The sequence below is a fragment of the Grampus griseus genome, assembly GCF_964374135.1.
Source record: "Grampus griseus genome assembly, chromosome: 15".
In the NCBI taxonomy this organism is placed as follows: Eukaryota; Metazoa; Chordata; class Mammalia; order Artiodactyla; family Delphinidae; genus Grampus; species Grampus griseus.
The window spans coordinates 83,254,742-83,274,230 of NC_139009.1; the positions used below are offsets into that span (position 1 = coordinate 83,254,742).

Sequence of the window (19,489 nt, forward strand, 5' to 3'; positions counted from 1 at the left end):
TAGCAGGGAATTCACCAACAATGCATCTCCTCCTTTCTTACTGATGACCTACAGATTATTTTCTGGGCTGAGGCAGGCTGAGGCCTACATTTACTTTCCTCGAGAGCAAGAGACCACAGTTGTTAACCCCACCTGCTTCCTGGAAGGAGGAAAAGTCAACATACGGTGGAGGTGGACGGCGGGGTGAGGGGAAGCTGTGGCCCTGTATTGGTTTCCTCAGGTAACCAATCACCATAGGCCAGGTGGCTTAAAGCAACAGAAGTATATTCTGTCACAGTTCTGGAAGCTGAAAGTCCAAATCAAGGTGTCAGCCAGGTTGGCTCCTTCCAGAGGCGCTGAGGAAGCGCGTGCTCCACGCTTTCCTCCTGGCTGCCGGTGGCTGCCAGAAACCCTTGGCACTCCTTGTCTCGTAGACGCATCACTCTAGTGCCCTCGCCTTCACCTGGCTGTCTCCTCGCCTCTTCTTTTTTTTTTTTGGCTGCGTTGGGTCTTCGTTGCTGCGCGCGGGCTTTCTCTACCTGCAGTGAGCAGGGGCTACTCGCTGTTGTGGTGCGGTGGCTTCTCTTGTTGCGGAGCACAGGCTCTAGGCGCGTGGGCTTCAGTAGTTGTGGCACGTGGGCTCAGTAGTTGTGGCACATGGGCTTAGTTGCTCCACGGCATGTGGGATCTTCCCAGACCAGGGCTCGAACCCAAGTCCCCTGCATTCTGAACACTGAGCCACCAGGGAAGTCCCTCCTCATCTTTTCTTATAAGGACACCCATCACTGGATTTAGGGCCCACCCTAATCCAGTGGGGCCTCCTCTTAACTGGTTACATCTGCAAAGACCCTATTTCCAAACAAAGTCACGTTCTGATATTCCATACAGACATGCATTTGGGGGGGCACCATTCAACCCAGTCCAAGCCCAAGGAGGGCACTTTCTGAGACTCTCCCATAGCATCAGGGTGGGAACCTGACACTTTGGACACCTCACAATGGATTAATTACAGCTGCTGGGACACCAATTATTTGCTTCACGGTTGAACGCGGGGTAATGTCACTGGTGGTGTGTGGGGCAGTGGCAAATTCACAGATCCATGAGATATTGATATTTATTTTATTAAGACATTTGCTGACATATAAAAAACCGGCATGTGAAGTGTCACAGGGAAACACTGGCTAAGTTTGGGGAGGGGCAGCAAAACGTGACCAACATTAAGTACAAGCTCACTTTTGTTTATTCATAGCTACTTCCGATGTAGTCACGGCATGGTCTCCTTAAAAAAGAAACGCACAAAATGCTCTCCAAAATGAGCTTGGGTATAAACTTCTGCCAGTTGTTCTTCCTTGTCACTGAAATTCATGTGCTCTGGGCCTCTTGTCCTCCTATTTCAAAATGACACTGCTGAGTCTGACGGCCATCTGAGTGGACAATTAAGACCAAATTATACCATCAGGGATATCCCACCAAGGTCCAGGACCAGAGTCTTTTCTCCGCCCACACTCAGAGAAAGGGCTGCCTCCTGGTCGCGAGCCCAGCGCCAATGCTTGGTACTTTTGCTGCTCCAGGAGATTCAGCCCAGGGCCTTTCATCTTCTCCCCAAAGTTCACAGCCAGATCTCACGGATGGCCCGCGGGAGGAGGCAGCACACACTAGGTGGACAAGTGGAAGGTCCTGTAAGAGCGTCTATGTTCAGATGGTGCCTTTACTTCGGCTTAAAGAGTACGTGCTTTTGCATTTAGTCTCCATGCCCAGAGGAACTTACGACCATGACTCTGACCCAGGGCTTCAAAGCTCACAGACCCAGGTGTAGGTTCTGACTCTGAGACGTCTCTTGGAATTTTTGTGATGAGAAATCCAGGCATGGGATGTGGCTAGTACACTGGCTGGCACACGGCGGCTCTTACTGTTATCATTTTTACGTCCACCTCCAAAATCCTGAATGGAAGCAAGAAAGGCGTCTACGTTGGCAGACCGGCAGCACAGAAGCACCTACTGCAGGTGAGCCTGACTTTGAACTACACGTGGGTCCGGTGGGGGGTGCGATGAGGATATGCAGGCAGTAGGGCTGGCCAGGACTCCTGGCAGGTGAGACGGGCCAAAGCTTGCTTTCACACGGAGCCACCAATACGGTTTTTGGCGATACATGATTATAAAGCCTGTCCAAGGGTGGAGTCGATCAGATCACTCAGCTCCTTGCTTGGGTGCATAATCACCTTCCCCAGGTCTCACTATCAGACGAAGCTGACAGCTAAGGTCTTGAGAACCTCATGATGCTCTCCTCGTTTTGAGTGATGGACAATCTGATCATTGCCAACTTCAGAGCACCCACACCGGGTCCTGCAGCTCTCACATTTCTGAGGGCTCCCTTTCCTCATAAAGAAAAATGTAACACTGGGAGTGACTGTACCCTTTGATTCAGCCTGATCAAAGGCTATTACGAATTCTGTCCCTTTCAAAGTAAATTTCCACCTTATGAACCGCAAGAGTCTGCAGAAATCCGAAAGCCGTACTTATATGCAGGAGACAGTTACTTGGTCTACAGCCAGGCTCTGCGTGCGTAGGGTTTAGGTGACATTTAGATTTTTTGCCTGAGGTCTGAGCCAGGGGGCCCACCTGTCCGACCTGCCGGATCTGTACCCGCAGCAGAGGAAATCGGGTCACTTCATCCTTCTGCGCTCCTCAGAGGTCTGACCACTTCTCTCCCCATTTCTACAATCCTTCCTGTCCGTGAAACAGAAAACTTCTAGTACTTCGGTTTCCAGGGGCGGGGCCTTTCTTTCTCCTTGCGGGACCTTTCTTTGTCCTTGGAGAACTTATCACAAGTTGGTGGCAGAGGCACTGAAGTCTCTAAGGAACATGGGAAGCCCAACCAGGACTGACTGGGAGATGAAACAATGAATATGCTAAAAACGGAGCGTTTCTTTCACGCCACAACAATCAGCCCCTCCCTGGGCTTTCACTCGGAAGCCTGAGCTGTTTCTGGGCACCTGGACACCTCACGCGCCGGTACCCACCGCCACTCTTCCAGGAAGCTGGTCTCCTCGGCCATCTTCTAACACCTTCCAGGACGCCAAGCTCTGTTACAAACCGAGGGGCTCTGCTGTGTTTGGTTTTTAAAAAATTGTTCATGTTTTAATTCTGGTAAAATATACGTAACATAAAATGCACCATTTTTAAATGCAGAGTTCAGTGGCATTAAGTACCTTCTCACTGTTGTGCAGTTGCTGGTGCATCACCATCCATCCAAAGAATTCTGGGGGCTTCCCTGGTGGCGCAGTGGTTGAGAGTCCGCCTGCTGATGCAGGGGACACGGGTTCGTGCCCCGGTCCGGGAAGATCCCACATGCCGCGGAGCAGCTGGGCCCGTGAGCCATGGCCGCTGAGCCTGCGCGTCCGGAGCCTGTGCTCCGCAACGGGAGAGGCCACAGCAGTGAGAGGCCCGCGTACTGCCAAAAAAAAAAAAAAAAAAAGAATTCTGGTTGTCTCGCAAAACCGAAACTCTGTACCGGCCAGAAACGCTACTGCCCGTTCCCTCTCCCCCAGCCCCCCGCAACCACCACTCTCCTTTCTGTCTCTATGAAGCTGACTCCTCTTGGTGCCTCGTATAAGTGAAATCACATATTATTTGTCCTTTTGTGACTGGCTCATTTCATTTCGCATAATGTCTTCAAGGTTCGTCCATGTTGCAGTCTGTATCACAATTTCCTTCCTTTTTATATCTGAATAATAGTGCGTTGTACGTATAGACCACGTTTTGTTTATCCATTCATCTGCTGATGGACACTTGGGTTACTTCCATCTTTGGCTGTTGTGCATAACGCTGCTCTGAACACGGGGATGCGAATGTCTGTTCCAATCCTTGCTTTCAAGTCTTTGGGGCATATGCCCAGAGGGGGAATTGCTGGATCACATGGTGGTTCCAGTTTCAATTTTTTGAGGAACCACTATCCTATTTTCCACAGTGGTTACACCAATTTACGTCCCCACCAAGAGTGCCCAAGGGTTCTAACTTCTTCACATCCTCACAAACGCTCGTTATCTTCTATTTTTGTTTGTTTGATAATGGCCATCCTAACCAGATAATGGCCATCCTAACCAGCATGGAGTGGTTGCAGTTGCATTTTTAATGCCAATGTTCAAACCACCAGCACCAATTGAGACAGGCTGGGACCTGGGACCCTTTACCAGAGTGCTTGCCCCAGACAAACGTCTCCCAGAGCATCAGTACAAAGAAACTATTGACATAAGGGACTACACGTAACTGCATGCACAGGCAGCTGGGGCAAATTATGAACAAGAAGATTCAAAACCGCCAAAACCCAAATGCCACTTCTGAGGAGCTAGGAGCAAAAGCAGTGTCCTGCACATGATTCCTGCGCAAGGCACCACCAAGGGGGTGGGCACGCCACCTAAGCCCCGCCCCCCAGCCCGACAGCCCGCCCTCCTCGGAGAGCAAGCAAGGGGACCTGTTACTTGTTTTCGCTCCCTCTTGCTGTAGCTCGAGTCCCAATAAAGCCTTGCCTGAATTCTTCCTCTGGAGTCTTATCAACTTCTATTGATTAAAGAGTCCAGGGACCCAGGTGGGTTGCACAATGACCTCTCAAGCATCGCACCTCATAGATGGGATGCCTAAAGAGCAGTCTTCCAAGGGAAACTCTGCCCCTCCTCACCTCCGTGGCCCCGCCTCCCCCCACATGAAGTGCATAACCTGGCCCCCTGGGTCCGAGGCCTGCAGGGACAGGAGTTTGTGACACAGGACTTGAGTACCATCCTAAGTGATTGAGGGCCTCTGCTCTGCGGGCAGCCTGCACCGTCAGTTCACAAATGACCTGAGGAGGACATCTAGGTGTTTTCTGAAACCCTAACCATTCTTTCAAGTCTCTCGACTTATTCAAGTCCTAGAAACTCTAATTTACTAAATGGTGACCTGAAACTTGAAGGTGCAGATATGCTGAGGGGTCTAAGTGAGAAAGAAATAGAGTCCTGCTGTGCAACGCTCTAAAAACACTGTGTGTGCTGTGGTTTTTTGTTTTTTTAAAACAATATTTTTAGAATTATTTAAAAATATTTATTCTTTTGATTTTTTTCTCTTATGCAAGGGAAAATACATCAAAAATTTTCTTTTGGAGGAAAGGGGTGACCATTTAGGCCTTCTTGGGTTCTAATCACAAACACTCCCCTTCATTTTTCTATTTCACTCATTGAACTTTTTCAGAAAGTATTTCTTTCTTGAGAAATACTCCTTAAAACTTAAAAAAGGAAGTAATCGGCTATCTACTAGTTATTCACCTTCTAAAACGAATGTTTTAGGACTGGTTTCAATTATTTTCCTATTTTGAAGCGCTACAAACCCATGAGTTCATCAGTCCCAAGGGCTGATGACAGTTTTCTTTCCAGCTTTTTCTTCCTCTATTTAAATGGCCAGAAATGAATTTCTCAAATGTGGAATGCGTTGTTAGAGCTAAAAACTGTTTTGCTTTAAGTTAGGAAACATCCCATTCTGGATCGCACACTGAGAGAAAACATTTCCTCTCCTGGCCTAGCCCTCGTGCTTTCAGATGTATATGTAAACCCAGGCCCACCAACAAGCCCCCCGGTGGAGGGCAGGCTGGACTGCTTCCCACGGGAAGCGTGACCAACAGGGGAGGCCCCAAGGTGGGAAACCCACACTGCCCCATCGTGTGTGCGTGTGTGTGCGTGTCCAGTCCCATCCCAGCCAGCATGAAGAAGCGCTGGTCCTGCGTGTGAACGGCTGTCCTTTTGAACCTTTTACCAGGGCCCCAGGGGCGCAGGCGGTCGCCCCTGGCACTTGGTCCGAGGTCCTGGGGACAGTAGCCGAGAGAGCCACGCTCCCCTTCCTCGCCCCCCTCGCCCCTCCCATCCTCCGGGGCGGTCCCGATCCCGCCGCGGTCCCGCTCACCACTGGATGATGCCGCCGTGCAGGCCGCGGCCACGCCCCAGCAGCCCGCGCCGCCCGATGCGGAGGCCGGCATGCCCTCGGCCATGGCTGGACCCGCCCGCGGCACCGAGGCGGCGAGCGGGCGGAGGCGCCGCACCGTCCGGCCGCCGCCGCTCCTGGGTGTTTACTTTAGAGCCGGGCGCGCGGGGGCCTAGGGGGGCGCATGGGGCGTAGGGGACCGGCCGCGAACGTGAGCGGGGCGGGGCAGGGCCACGTGGCGGCGTGGGGCGCGGGGTCGGAGGAGGGCGGGAGAGCTCGTTTGGGGGCGGAGCTAGGGCGCGTGCCGGGCAGCCTGGGGGCCACGCGGGCCTCGGGCCACGCCCTGCACCTGCTGTGCGGGTTTGGGAGGCGGCGTCTTCTCTCACAGGATCAAAAGCTCATAGGACAGAAACACAAGTGCCGCTCTTACAAGCAATCCAACAGGGAAACAACAAAGAAAAACCAATGGACGCACACATTTTAAGTCAGGTCACGGTGTTTGGTGAGCGGTGGTCGTCAACCTGACTGCACTTCGGAATCACTTGGGCACCTTTCAAAAACATCACTGCCCCAGCGCCACCCCTAGAGGGTCTGAGGTATGAGGGGTTTGGCCTATACAAACCTGATTTTTTTAAAAAAAATTATTTATTTGACTGCACTGGGTCTTAGTTGAGGCATGCGGGATCTAGTTCCCTGACCAGGGATCCAACCCGGGCCGCCTAAATTGGGAGTACGGAGGCCTAACCACTGAACCACCAGGGAAGTCCCAAACCCCGTGTTTATAAGCTGCCCTGGAGGTTAGTGATGCTAATGTGCGCCCGGTGGTGAGACCCACTGGTCTTGGGAGTTTCAGCGTGGCTGGGTCAGGACTTCTGAGAGGCTGAGCCGGGGTGAGAGCTCCTGCCCTAGATGAGTCCCCAGGTCTGCAGCCCGGTCTTGGTGGTCCTTGCCTTCAAGAGCTATTTAGTTAATGCGTTGCTGTGAGACTGAGCTGCTTATTCTCTCCTAACCGCCCTTCTCTGGCGGGCTATGTGATTGTTCACACACAGGCAAGTGGCGTGAGCACGAGCTCAGTCAGGCCACTGTTACTTGGACTGCTGACTGGTTGAGAGCCTCTGGTAAGGATTTCTTCATCTAGATTAAAAACACGGGTGGGAGGGAGGGAGATGCAAGAGGGAAGAGATATGGGGACATATGTATAACTGATTCACTTTGTTATAAAGCGGAAACTAACACACCATTGTAAAGCAGTTATACTCCAATAAAGATGTTAAAAACAACAACAACACATTCGACAACTGAACAACAACAGCCCACTTAAAATTTGGGCAAGGGACTTGAATGAATGTGTTCGCCTGAAGAAGACATACAAACGGGCAATAAGCACATGAAAAGATGCTCAATGTCATTAGTCATTAGGGAAATGCAGATCAAAACCACAATGAGATACCATTCCACATTCATTGAGGTTGCAATTTTTTTTTAAAGAGTAATGATAAAGGAGATGTGGAATATATATATATACAGTGGAATATTACTCTGCCATGAAAATTAAATCTTGCTTGCGACAACGTGGATGGACCTAGAGGGTGTTATGCTAAGTGACATAAGTCAGACAAAGAGAAATACTGTATGATTTTGCTTGTATATGGAATCTAAAAACAAATGAACAAACACAACTAAACAGAAACAGTCATAGATACAGAGAACAAATGGGTGCTTGCCAGAGGGAAGGGCACTGGGGGGAGGAGAGAAATAAGTGAGGGGGATTAAGAGGTACAAAGTTACAAAATAACTGGAACTTCATGGGTATGAAATGTAGTGTGGGGAATGTGGTCGATAGTTATGTAATATCTTTGTATGCTGACAGATGGTAGTTGGGCTTATCATGGTGATCACTTTGAAATGTATAGAAATATCGAATCACTATGTTTTGTACCAGGAACTAGCATAGTGCTGTTGTGTTATACTTAACAATTATATTATACTTCAAAGTCAATTATACTTCAAAAACAAACAAACAAACTCGTAAATCAGAGTTGTGGTTCCCAGAGGCGGGCGGTGGAGGGGTGGGGACTGGATGAAGGTGGTCAAAAGGTACAAGTTTCCAGTTATAAGACAAATAAGTACTAGGGATGTAATGTACAACATGATTAATATAATTAACACTGCTCTTCGTTATATATGAAAGTTAAGACAGCAAATCCAAAGAGTTCTCATCACAAGGAAAAAGGTTTTTTTTCCATTTCTTTAATTTTGTTATCTGTGTAAGATGATGGATACTCACTACATTTGTGGTCATCATTTCATGATGTACGTAAGTCAAGTCATTATGCTGGACACAAAGTTATACAGTGCTGTATGTTAATTATGGGTCAAGAAAGTTGGAAGAAAAAGAAAAACAAAAAAGTAAGTGTGGATGAGGATGTGAAGAAATTGGAATGGTGTTCATTGCCGGTGGGAACGTAAAATGGTGCAGCTGCTATAAAAACAGGCAGTTTCTAAAAAAATTTAAAATAGAATTACCATACGATCCACCAGTTCCACTTCTGGGTATGTACCCTAAAGAATTGAAAGCCGGGACTTGAATAGATACTTGTAATTTGTACCCACACGTTCATAGCAGCATTAGTCACAATAACCAAAAGATGAAAGCAACCCACTTGTCCATCAACCAATGTCTGGATAGACAAAATGTGGTAGATACACACAATGGGTTATTATCCACTCTTAGGAAGGAAGGAAATTCTGATAATCTGATACAGACTGCAACATGCAACCTCAAAGACATTATGCTAAGTGCAGCAAGGCAGATACAAAAGGATGATTCCGTTATATGCGGTACCCGGGCTTGTCAAACTCATAGAGGCAGAAGGAATGGTGGTTACCAGGGCCGGGGGGGAGGAGAGAATGGAGAGTTGTTTAATGGGTACAGAGTTTCAGTTGGGGATGATGAAAAAGTTCTGGAGATTAATAGTGGCAATAGTTGCATCACGATGTAAAAGTACTTAATGCCACTGAATTGTACACTTAAAAAATGGTTAAAATCTCAAATTTTATGTTCTATGTGTATTTTACCAAAATTTAAAAAAATCTCAGAACAAAACAAAAATCCAGCCACCACCAATAACACCATATGCACATCTGGCAACCACTTCTGGGAGCAGGGCAGAGATTCAGTCCACAAATAGTGTTGACTGCCTTCCATGTGACAGCACTGGGGTGTAGTTGTCAGGGAGGACCCCAGAGGTCCACCCCAGCATCAGGGCATCAGGGGTTAGGCTCCAAGGGCAGTCCCAGAGGAGACATCACAGGACGTTCACTGCAGAGCCTGAGGCTTGAGTTTTGACAGGTCACTGGAGCCAACCCTAGATGGTACCTGGCTCTCCTCTGGGGAGCTGTGCCAGGGATCACCCTGGTCCTGAAACTTGGGGAGGTTTTTCTGGGGGCGGGTGGTGGTGGGATGGGCGGGTACTTGGGAAGGACTTGTAATTAACAAGCGATGGCGGCTGCTCTCTGCCCTATTTCTCTTCTCAGCTGAATGTCCTATATTTTAGGGCTGGCTGCTTTAAAAAGCCATCCAGTAGGGGACAGCTGACCCCACGTCAGCCCCTCTCAAGCCAGGAACCAAGGGTAACGATGTCTGGAGAGACTCCTTCATAACCGGCAAGGATGGGACGCCAACTGCGTGGGTAAGAAACAGGTTAGCAGCAGCCAGTTTCAGGCAGTGCCAGGAGACTCTGCTGGGGAAAGCAGAGAGGCCACAGTGACGGAGGACCCGCAGTGATCTCTGCTGCGGAAAGCAGAGAGGCCACAGTGACGGAGGACCCGCAGTGATCTCTGCTGCGGAAAGCAGAGAGGCCACAGTGACGGAGGACCCGCAGTGATCTCTGCTGGGGAAAGCAGAGAGGCCACAGTGACGGAGGACCCGCAGTGATCTCTGCTGCGGAAAGCAAGAGGCCACAGTGACGGAGGACCCGCAGTGATCTCTGCTGCGGAAAGCAAGAGGCCACAGTGATGGAGGACCCGCAGTGATGGAGAAAGGAGGCCACAAGGTAAAATGGTACGGCAGGTCCTCCAAGGCAGCTCTCTTGAGACCAGCCCTTCTCTGGCTGTTTCTAGAAGAGGTGGCAGGGTCCTCAGGGCCTTGGGCAGAAGCCCTGTGAGGCCCCTTCATGGGCTTTGCTTTGGCCTGAGTGCTCACCCCCCAGCAGTGGGCGTCCTTCTCAGTAGCCTGTGGAAGCCGAAAGCATGGCTCCTTCCATCCCTCTTGCTGGTCCTGCAGCAATTCCCTGCCACCCAAGAAACTCCCCAAGATGCCTACCCATTTCCACAGGGACTGGAAATAAACAAGAGACGCGCTTACCGTTATTTAAGGCCAACCTGTGGTCCTGTTATGTCACTGCTGATTATGTAAAATTTGCATGTTTACTGAGCCCCAGTCAGCACGAGGCACTGGGACAGACCCTGGAAATACAGTGGGACACCAGGACCCTCTGGCTGACCACTGGTCTCTCTGCTGTTCACTGCATCAAATATAAGATGCTATGAAACGCAAACATTACCTCACCTTGCTCCAGAGCTGTTGAGGTCTGGTGGTTAGAGGACTATAAGAATGAGGCCCCTGGGTCAATTTCACACCCTCCGCCTGAAGGACTGGTTAATTTCATCCGTAGCAGGTAACAGCTGGTGTCCCTAGTTTAACCAGCCCTCTTACAGATGCAGCCTCCGAGTAGGTACATACTAGCACAATAACACTCTCAGATTTATTCACAACTTCTGCCCTCCTAATGTGCTGGATGTGCAAAGGACGTTTACCTCTGCACATGATTCTTCTCCTAGCAGCATAATTAAGGCTTTCATTTGGGTTGAGCATATAGCCACATAGACTAAGTAGAATTAGGTATAAAATCCATTTTCTTTTCAAAGCATGTTTCATTGCAACTGACCTAACAAGAATTTTCATGAGACAGCCAGACACAGGTATATGCTCTTTTGTACCTGAAAAGTCCAGCCTCCCTCTAATTCACATTCAGCATCTTCACTCAAAAGGTCCTATATCATTACAAGGGAAAAGAAATCTTAAAGTTTCTATCAAAAGATTTCCAATTCCTGATGTCACATTTTGTGCACACACAAAGCTTTTTCTCCCTCTTCCAGAGAATATATCTCTTTTAGCTGAACATCAATTTCTTTCGCCTACTTCAGTCTACTTGGTTTCTAGATGATCCAATTAGCCTCATTTCACCTTTTAAAAGGGCACCAGCTGGGCCTTATCCTCACACAAAACCATCTCGATCCGGGGTGCTTAATTTCATTCAATCCTTGCAATTAGTCACTTTCTGTGGATGTACCAGGTGTCTCCAGGCAATAGATGTATTTTTTAAAATACAGCTAATGAGTCTGATGCATCTAGTCAAGAATGTAGAGTGTAGTTAGCATCTGTATGCACAGGGAATTACAGAGAACAGACAGCTGTATGTTCCACTTTTGCTTGGAAGAGACCTTTTAAGATCACTGGGCTCTAAACTAATAAGCCGTGGAGACTTTCAAACTATGCCGGAGCAAAACGATCTCATTGGAGAGATTCCAAATCACTATCATATGTTAAAATTTTCCTTGGTCTAGATTCGCCTTCCGAGTGTCTGGCTCACGTTCTAGTTGAAATTGATGGGGACACGACATTTACAGGCATGTGAGTGATGGGCAAATCCAGCTTCACATCAAGCACATCTCTGCCATTTCCTGATCTGAAATCCATGATTTGGAGCACCGCAGGGATGCACCCCTTCTGCACAACTTGTTTTCCACCGATCCACGGTTTTCCTTCCTCCCATTGCGCAGAGGTCACGTGAAAGGCGGGCCACATGGTATGTGACGGACAGTATTATCTACTGGGAACTCTGAGAACTTGTGGAATAAGAAAGAACAGGCTTCATTCATCACTGAATGCTTGTAGAGTAACACGTGTGAACTCTTCTGTTACATTAAAAGTGGGATTTTTTTTTCTGGAAGTCTGATAGAAAACCAAGCGAAAACAAAAATGCAAAGTGGTTTCCTTGTTTGCAAAGGAACAGTAGGAATTTAGTAAGTCCTCTTGTTAGGCTGTCACATAACCTCAAAAGGCACTTGTCCAAATCATGGTGGTGTGCAAAATCATAAATCTTACCCTGATTCATTTAATAACTTTCCAAGAGAACGGGCAAAGGCACATTAAGTAATTACTTTGGGCTTCTGGAAATACTATTTTAAAGGTTTTCATGAGCATGGAGGAATTCATTTTTTAAGGCAGTTTAAAAATGGTAGCATGAGCTGACTTTCTGACGTGACGAACCTTCATCTTTCCTAACAGTTGACATTATTCTTTGGTAGAAACATACTCGGACCGCTGCTTGGTCCTCACTGCTCTGCATGGAATTATCTCATGATCTCCCTACCATGCAATGAATTTCACTAAAGCATCCCCAAACAAAGTGGATGTTTGACTTATCTTTCTGAAAGCTGCTAAAGGATGGTAGACACCTTTCAATGGGTTGTGCGACCCCCTCCTGCTAATTCACAGTTGGAATTCCCCAGCAGGGAGAGGCAAGAAGCTGCTTTATAAAGAACATCTGCCTGGATGCTTTGCTACCGAACAAAGGTAAACATCCCAATAGGTGCCAAAAGATTGCTAAAGTCTGTTTGAGGAAAAGAAGCATGTCTTCACCTGGGTTAAAAGACCACTAACATTAAGACCCCAAAGAGCCAGGCCCAGACCTAAACAGTTTGTCAAGATCATCATTCTCAAATATAATTTTCATGGGTCATCGCTGTTCCAGAAGCTTAGAAGCTTGCCCAGTGCCTCTCAGCCTCATCTACGTGCAGTTGAGCCATCCAGGGAGATCCATCGCCCACCTGCCTCTGATAATTCCCACCCCCGGCAACCCCACCCTCGCCCAGACCGCTCAGTTGGGCAACACTTCTTAGAACCTTGACCAGGAAGCAGATGAGCCGAGGGAAGCTGAGGTGAGAGGCCGTGGACGCAGGTGGGGAGAGCTGGAGAGGGCGGATGTGTGAGAACCTTCTAGTCCCCAGGTGGCTCAGCGGTCCCTCCTGAAGTTGAGTCCCGCAGGATTCCTCTGTGTTCTCCAACGAACTACCTTTACACTTGAGCTCCTTTGAGCAGATGTCCTTGTGGCAAATGGATGCGTTTCTAATACCTGTCAGGTATTTTATCTTCTCAGGGAGGGTTCTGGGAGGAGCAGGTTGATCACACACCATCCTGGAGGTGAGCATTTCAGAGCGTGTCACGGCTCAGCAGAGGGACGGCTAGGTTTGAGCCATCACTCAACAAATGTTTATGAAGCACTTACATGAGCTATGCGTACTCGGGGCTGTGGAGACCTCAGGAAGGACACATGGCGATGGTACCTGCCCTGGTGGTACCCACAGCAATCACTGCCCCTAACAAAGCCACAGGAATGAAAACAGAACTACCCCCAAATATTCTGTATAAGAGAACACATTAGACAGTGGTTGAAGGTCTAGCGAGCGGGCACGTAGCTCAGGGTTCCAGGGTGGGCTCTTGGCAGGGAGCGTTGGGGAGATACAGCCAGACCTCCGGGGACCTCCGGGGCCCTCACTAGGGAGAGGGAGCAAGTCCCCACGGAGGGTGACTGAGGTCCAGCCATGCCCAGCCGCAGACATTGGCCCTGCTGCCACCAGAGGACAAGGCCATGGTCTCTGAGTCCCAGCGGCCAGGGAAGAGGGCAAGGCCTGACGGGATCCACGTCAGGTGGGTTTACGCCTGCAGCCCTGTGCAACTGTTTCTAGCTCTCTGCCGTTCTCAAGAGTGGCCTGGCCTAAACTGTACATGACGTGATCCTCCCACACACAAGCCACCTCCCTCCCCCTGTGGCCGAGGGCCATCCTGGGGAAAGGCAGGGGAAGGAAATGAACCTGAGAGATAAATCCTGTTTACCTAAGAAGACCAGGCATGATCTCAGAGGGCTGAATGAATCATTACATGGGCTCACTGTAGAAGATCACACTAAAATTTAGATCTCTCCCCCGGTACCCTGCACACGCAGGAGAACACAGCACCCTTAGGGTCTCAGACATGAGGCTGTAAGTCCACTCGAGTTGAATTTTCTTGTTTGCCTCATTTTACAGGGAGGAAAAGAAGGCTCATAGAAACCATGTCCAAAGCCACACAGTGTATAAGTGGCCGCACGCACAGGGCCACAGGCTTAACCACTCTTGGGGGAGGTCTAAGTGGCAGTTTCCTCATTTGTGAAATGGGCCACTATAGTAGCTACCACCGAGTGTAGCTGTGAGGCCAAAAGAAAGTGGATAAAGCTTTGAGCATGGAGCCTGGCACATAGTAAGTGCTCAATAAACTTGTGACTGTTGCCTATGTCCAGCTGCCCTTGAAAAGGAATTGTTAAAATGATTTCAGGGGGCTTCCCTGGTGGCGCGGTGGTTGAGGGTCCGCCTGCCTATGCAGGGGACACAGGTTCGTGCCCCGGTCCGGGAGGATCCCACAGGCCGTGGAGCAGCTGGGCCCTTGAGCCATGGCCTCTGAGCTGCGCGTCCGGAGCCTGTGCTCCGCAACCGGAGAGGCCGCAGCAGTGAGAGGCCCGCGTACCACAAAAAAAAAAAAAAAAGAAAAAAATGATTTCAGGGACTTCCCTGGTGGTCCAGTGGTTAAGAATCCGACTGCCATTGCAGGGGACACGGGTGCGAGCCCTGGTCTGGGAAGATCCCACATGCCGCAGAGCAACTAAGCCTGTGTGCCACAACTACTGAGCCAACACTCTAGAGCCCGTGAGCCACAACTACTGAAGCCTGCGCGCCTAGAGCCTGTGCTCCACAGCAAGAGAAGCCACTGCAATGAGAAGCCCGCGCACCACAGCAAAGAGTAGCCCCTGCTCACCGCAACTAGAGAAAGCCCGCGTGCAGCAACAAAGACCCAAAGCAGCCAAAAATAAGTAAGTAAAAAAAATAAATTAATAAAATGATTTCAGTTATTTCATATACATATATATATATAATCAGTATTCTGGGGGATCATGCGTGAGAGACATTTATACACGCACACTACTTTCAGATCTGCCTAAAAACTCTCTTCAACATGTCAGATACTCAAATATGATACATTATTAACAGTATAATGAGCACTAATGTTTTATCAATATGGCATTATGAGGACTCTGGTTTAATGTTCTGCAGAAAAAAAAAAACAAGGTTCTTTTTTTGAAACTCCCAAATACTATCTCTGGCTTGGTGATTGCCGGGTGTATTACCATATTACAGGATCTGAGAGGTCCTGTGGGAAATAAGTCTGTTTCACTCCGTCTGTTTGACTTAGTGTTTCCAAGTTTAATTGTCTATAGAATCCCACCCCTCCCCCATTTTTTGGCTTACTTGTCTGCTGACACTGATACCGTGGGTGAACCTCTTAAAGGGTACTGGGGTTCCACGGAACCGAGTTTGGGAAACACTGGTATGAACTGCGGTGCAGAGTAAGTCAGATCTTGTGGGCTGTCCCAGGAGCGTAGATTGGTTTAAACGAATGGTCATTGTCTCCTGCTTCCTGTGTCCACCTCTCTGCTCCCATCTCTCCTTCCCCAGGACCCACCCCACACCCAGAGATGGGGGGGGTACCTCTTGAGCTCATCGCACCCACCCCTTCCACAGGAGCAGTGTGAACCAGAAGCGCTAGAAACATTTCCTCTCCTTGGGGATTGGGGTGAAGGCCTGTCTCCCACCCTGCCCTCCACGATCGCACATGGCTCAGTCTGCTTCTGTGGCAGGATTTAAGTCAGCTGTTGGCTCTAACCAAGGAGAGGTAACCTGTGGAGTCGAAAACACACATGGAGTCACGTTTTATACATTCTGTGTTCTGCTATGATACAAACAGACTTTCTCCTGTTTTCCGCTAGTCAGCACTTGAACTCACGTGTTGACTGTGTACTGGAAGGCCCCGTGGAACCTGAATAGACCCACCGGTTTAGGATTTCCTTGCCCTGGAACTTTTATTTAAAAACAGATAAAAAGAGTGTGGTCATAACTGCTCAAGAAATATGCTGAGAGTCACAGAATGTCGATTCACAGACTCCCTTTTTAATTTATCTGCCTGCCGTACAATGAGCCACTTCCCCTTCTGCAGCCCAAGCGCCACGGCCACAGCCTTCCTCCCGGCCCTCCATGCTGGCTTCCCTCTGCCGACACTCCCGGGGCCTCTGGGGTCTGGAGTCCCCGCACCTCCCCTCCTTTCCGCCTTCACTTTATCTTCTCTGTGCTCCTTCCTTTCCATCACTCATCATGCTGGGAAGTTAGTCATTAAACTTGCCGTGATGATGATTATGGTAGTCATATGATAATTATGAAGATTGCGATCGTAATAACACTAACGGTAAACCCAGTGACCCTTAATGCAATCATTGTTACCATTATATCACATTTGCTCACAAAACAGTTTCATGTCCATCCATCTGTGGAATAGATATGTTTATTGTTTTGTAGGTAAATCAACTGAGGTCTTAGAGAAGTGGGGCATTTAGGTCAAGATCATACAGTTCCAATTTTTATTGCAACTAAATCTGTGCCCTGGTCGTTCACATTTCTGTCGTACTCTGGATCCTCAGTTTACCAAAAATGGTGACAAGTCCCTGACCACACACCTGAGGATTTCTTTTCTTCTCCACAGAGAGAAGCCTATAGTTCCAAATATTCTTACAGAAATTATTCAGATTTGAACAACTGCTGCTCTAGCCTCATCTCACCCACCTCCCCGAAGCACAGAACTTGCAGTTCCGTGAGGAGTTGCACATGTGTATGGCTCAGGGCCTTTGCACAAGCTGCTCTCACTGCTTGGAATCTCAGGACTTCTTCTCATCTTCTCCTGGCTAACTGGTGTCCAGACTACTTCAGCTTAATCTCCCCTTGTCCGGCTTAAGTGGGTGTTCCCAGTGCCCTCCCATACTCATCCAGCATTGTTCTTGCTGGGCAGTCCCTCCTCTATAAAGTGAGTTCCTTAAGGCAGGGAGTACCTAGCATAGTGGTGGACAGATACTGGCAATGTTTGTTAAATGACTAATGAGAAATGTCCTCTAAGAAGAGATGAGTTTTGTGTTTCTCAAAAGGACCATTCTCTGCATCTTTTGCTCCAGCATAATATTTTCTATCTTGTTAGATGGGGGTGGTGTTTTTTTGTTTGGGCCCATCCTAGGAGACATCATTTGAACTTCCTGAGTTGGTTGCCTTTGCCGCCTCAGATACAGCCCACCATAAAGAGTTCTGCTGCATTTGATTTCCTCTGCAAGGAAACAAAACAAAACAAAACAAAAGTCTCAATTTATCACAAAATGCAGCACAGGAAAGCTTAAACAATGGCCCCCAAACTCAGCTCTCGCGTAGCTGAAAAAACTATTTGTCTTTTACAAGGAAGAGAGTTCCTCAAACCCAAGAAAGGCAACTCTTCTTCCTGGATAAAGCAGCTTTGCCGGGAATGAGAGGAATATTCATAATACAGGTTGATGGTCAAGTGACTTTGCAAACCCATAGGCTGGTCAAGGGACGAGGGGCTGTCAGGGCCCCACTGGAGAATGGATTCACTTAGTTTTAAGGATGGGATGGACAACAAATACGAGTTATAGCATCTTTGGACAATACACATGTTTAAACACACACCATGAAGTCATCAAATGTTTTAGAGGAAGCTAGGTGCGGTTGAGTCCCCCACATGCTTGTGTAGGTGGTGAAACAGAGATTCTGTCTGTGATCTTATCTTATGCCTCCCTCTGATAATTGCTGAGAAAGAATGCCTGCTTTCCTTTCATTTAATAGTGACCTCCTATCATGATGTCTGTGTTACTAGTTTCATTATCTGTTGAGCATCATCTGTCATGATAAATTTAAAAATCATTTTCTCTCCTTTCTTGGATTTACTATTTTCATCACTCCATATTTTATTCTTTAGTAGTTTGGAAGTAATATCTTCTATTTTTTTTTAATGCTTACCCTGGAAATTACAACATAAATATTTAACTTCTCAAAGTCGAAATCAGTCGATTTGTCGATCAGCCTAAAAGAAACTTTAAAATACTTAATTCCTTTTACCTTTCTACTTATATATAGATGTCATTTATTTGAATTCTATCTTTTTACCACTTCCCAGTGTTAATATTTTTTATACAGCCAATTTTGCTTGGCTTACCAATATATTCTCCATTTTCTTTTGTTGTTTGTTTTGTTCCTTCTTTCATCACACTACTCCCATCTGGCATCATTTCCCTTCTACCTAAAGATTGTCTTTTAGAATTATCTGTATTGAAGATCTGCTCTTGGAAAATTCTCTCAAATTTTTTTTTTAATATCTTCATTTTGCTCACTTTCTTGAAAGATGTTTACACTGGTTTTAGAATTCTTGATAGGTGTTTACTGCCTTAAGCATGTTGAAGATATTCCACCACCTTCTAGCTTCCATTGTTGACAGCGAATAATCAGTTGTAAGCCTGTTCTTTCTTTGAAGGAAGTTTGTCTTTTTTCTCTGTCTTCCTTTAAGTTCTCTTTGATTTTAGTGTTCTTCAGCTTCACTGCAATGGGCTTAGATGTGAATTTCTTATATTTTACCCTTCTAGGGAATTTGTGGTGCTTCTGGAATCTACGGATCAGTGTCTTCCATCAGTTGTGAAAACATTTCAGCTATTATCTCCTCAAACATTTCTTCCAGCTGATTCTCTTCTCTCCTTCTGGAACTCTGATGAAATGGATGTTAGATTCTCTCAGTCTATTTGCTAAGTCTTTAAATTTCTCTTTATGGATTTTTTTCTTCTTTTGTTTAATTCATTTACTGAGTTTCTACTTCAATTATTGTGTTTTTCATTTCTAGAAGTTCTGCTTGGTTATTATTAATATCTGCTCTATCACATTTATACTTTCGTATTTCTTGCAAACATAACTTTTTAGATTTTTATGAGCTTTTCTTTTTAAAAAGATACCAAGCATTTGCTATATATTCTATCTGACGATTGACTATCTGAAATCTCGGCAGTTCCGTTTCTCTAATCTACTACTGTACTAGTTCTCACTCAAGGTGTCTGGTTACTCTGCATGCTTGTTTGCTCTGGCTATGTGTTGGCCACTGTTCTTGAAAAATTATCTTTGGAGTTTTATCTGCCCTAGGCTGAAAGCGCTTTCTTCTAGAGAGAATTTTTTGCTTATTTTTGTCAGCAGTCTTGGACACTACTAGTGCAGCATATGTTTAAACTAACCTCAAGGCTTGAGTATTATTGGACCACTGGGTGATATGGTCATGGACTGCAAATCCACACAAGGGCTGGCTTGTGGTTATGACTCTAAGGAAATTTTTATTTCCTATACTCTGCTCAGTAGCGATTAGATTTTCCTTATAATCTGTTCTCTCATGGGATGTTTACTGAAGTAATAGCCTTTTGTTGGTCCCACCTTTATGGAGGGAGGGTCTCCCCTAAGACCAGCTCGACCCTGATCATGCCCTGGGTGTTGATTTTTCTGCCATTGTCCTATGAAGCCAAGAAAATCCAAGCTCAGTTTTGAGCAGATT

The 19,489-nt window shown here is 47.3% G+C and overlaps 1 protein-coding gene across 1 annotated transcript in view; it reads right to left on the reverse strand.

Annotated features, from left to right (window-relative positions):
• RFX8 (regulatory factor X8) overlaps window positions 1–5,989 on the reverse strand; it is a gene marked incomplete at its 3' end in the record, with an annotated part of 59,027 nt that extends 53,038 nt beyond the window's left edge. Inside the window, 1 exon segment of the mRNA XM_082672781.1 lies at window positions 5,905–5,989.
• Window positions 5,990–19,489: the final 13,500 nt, after the last annotated feature.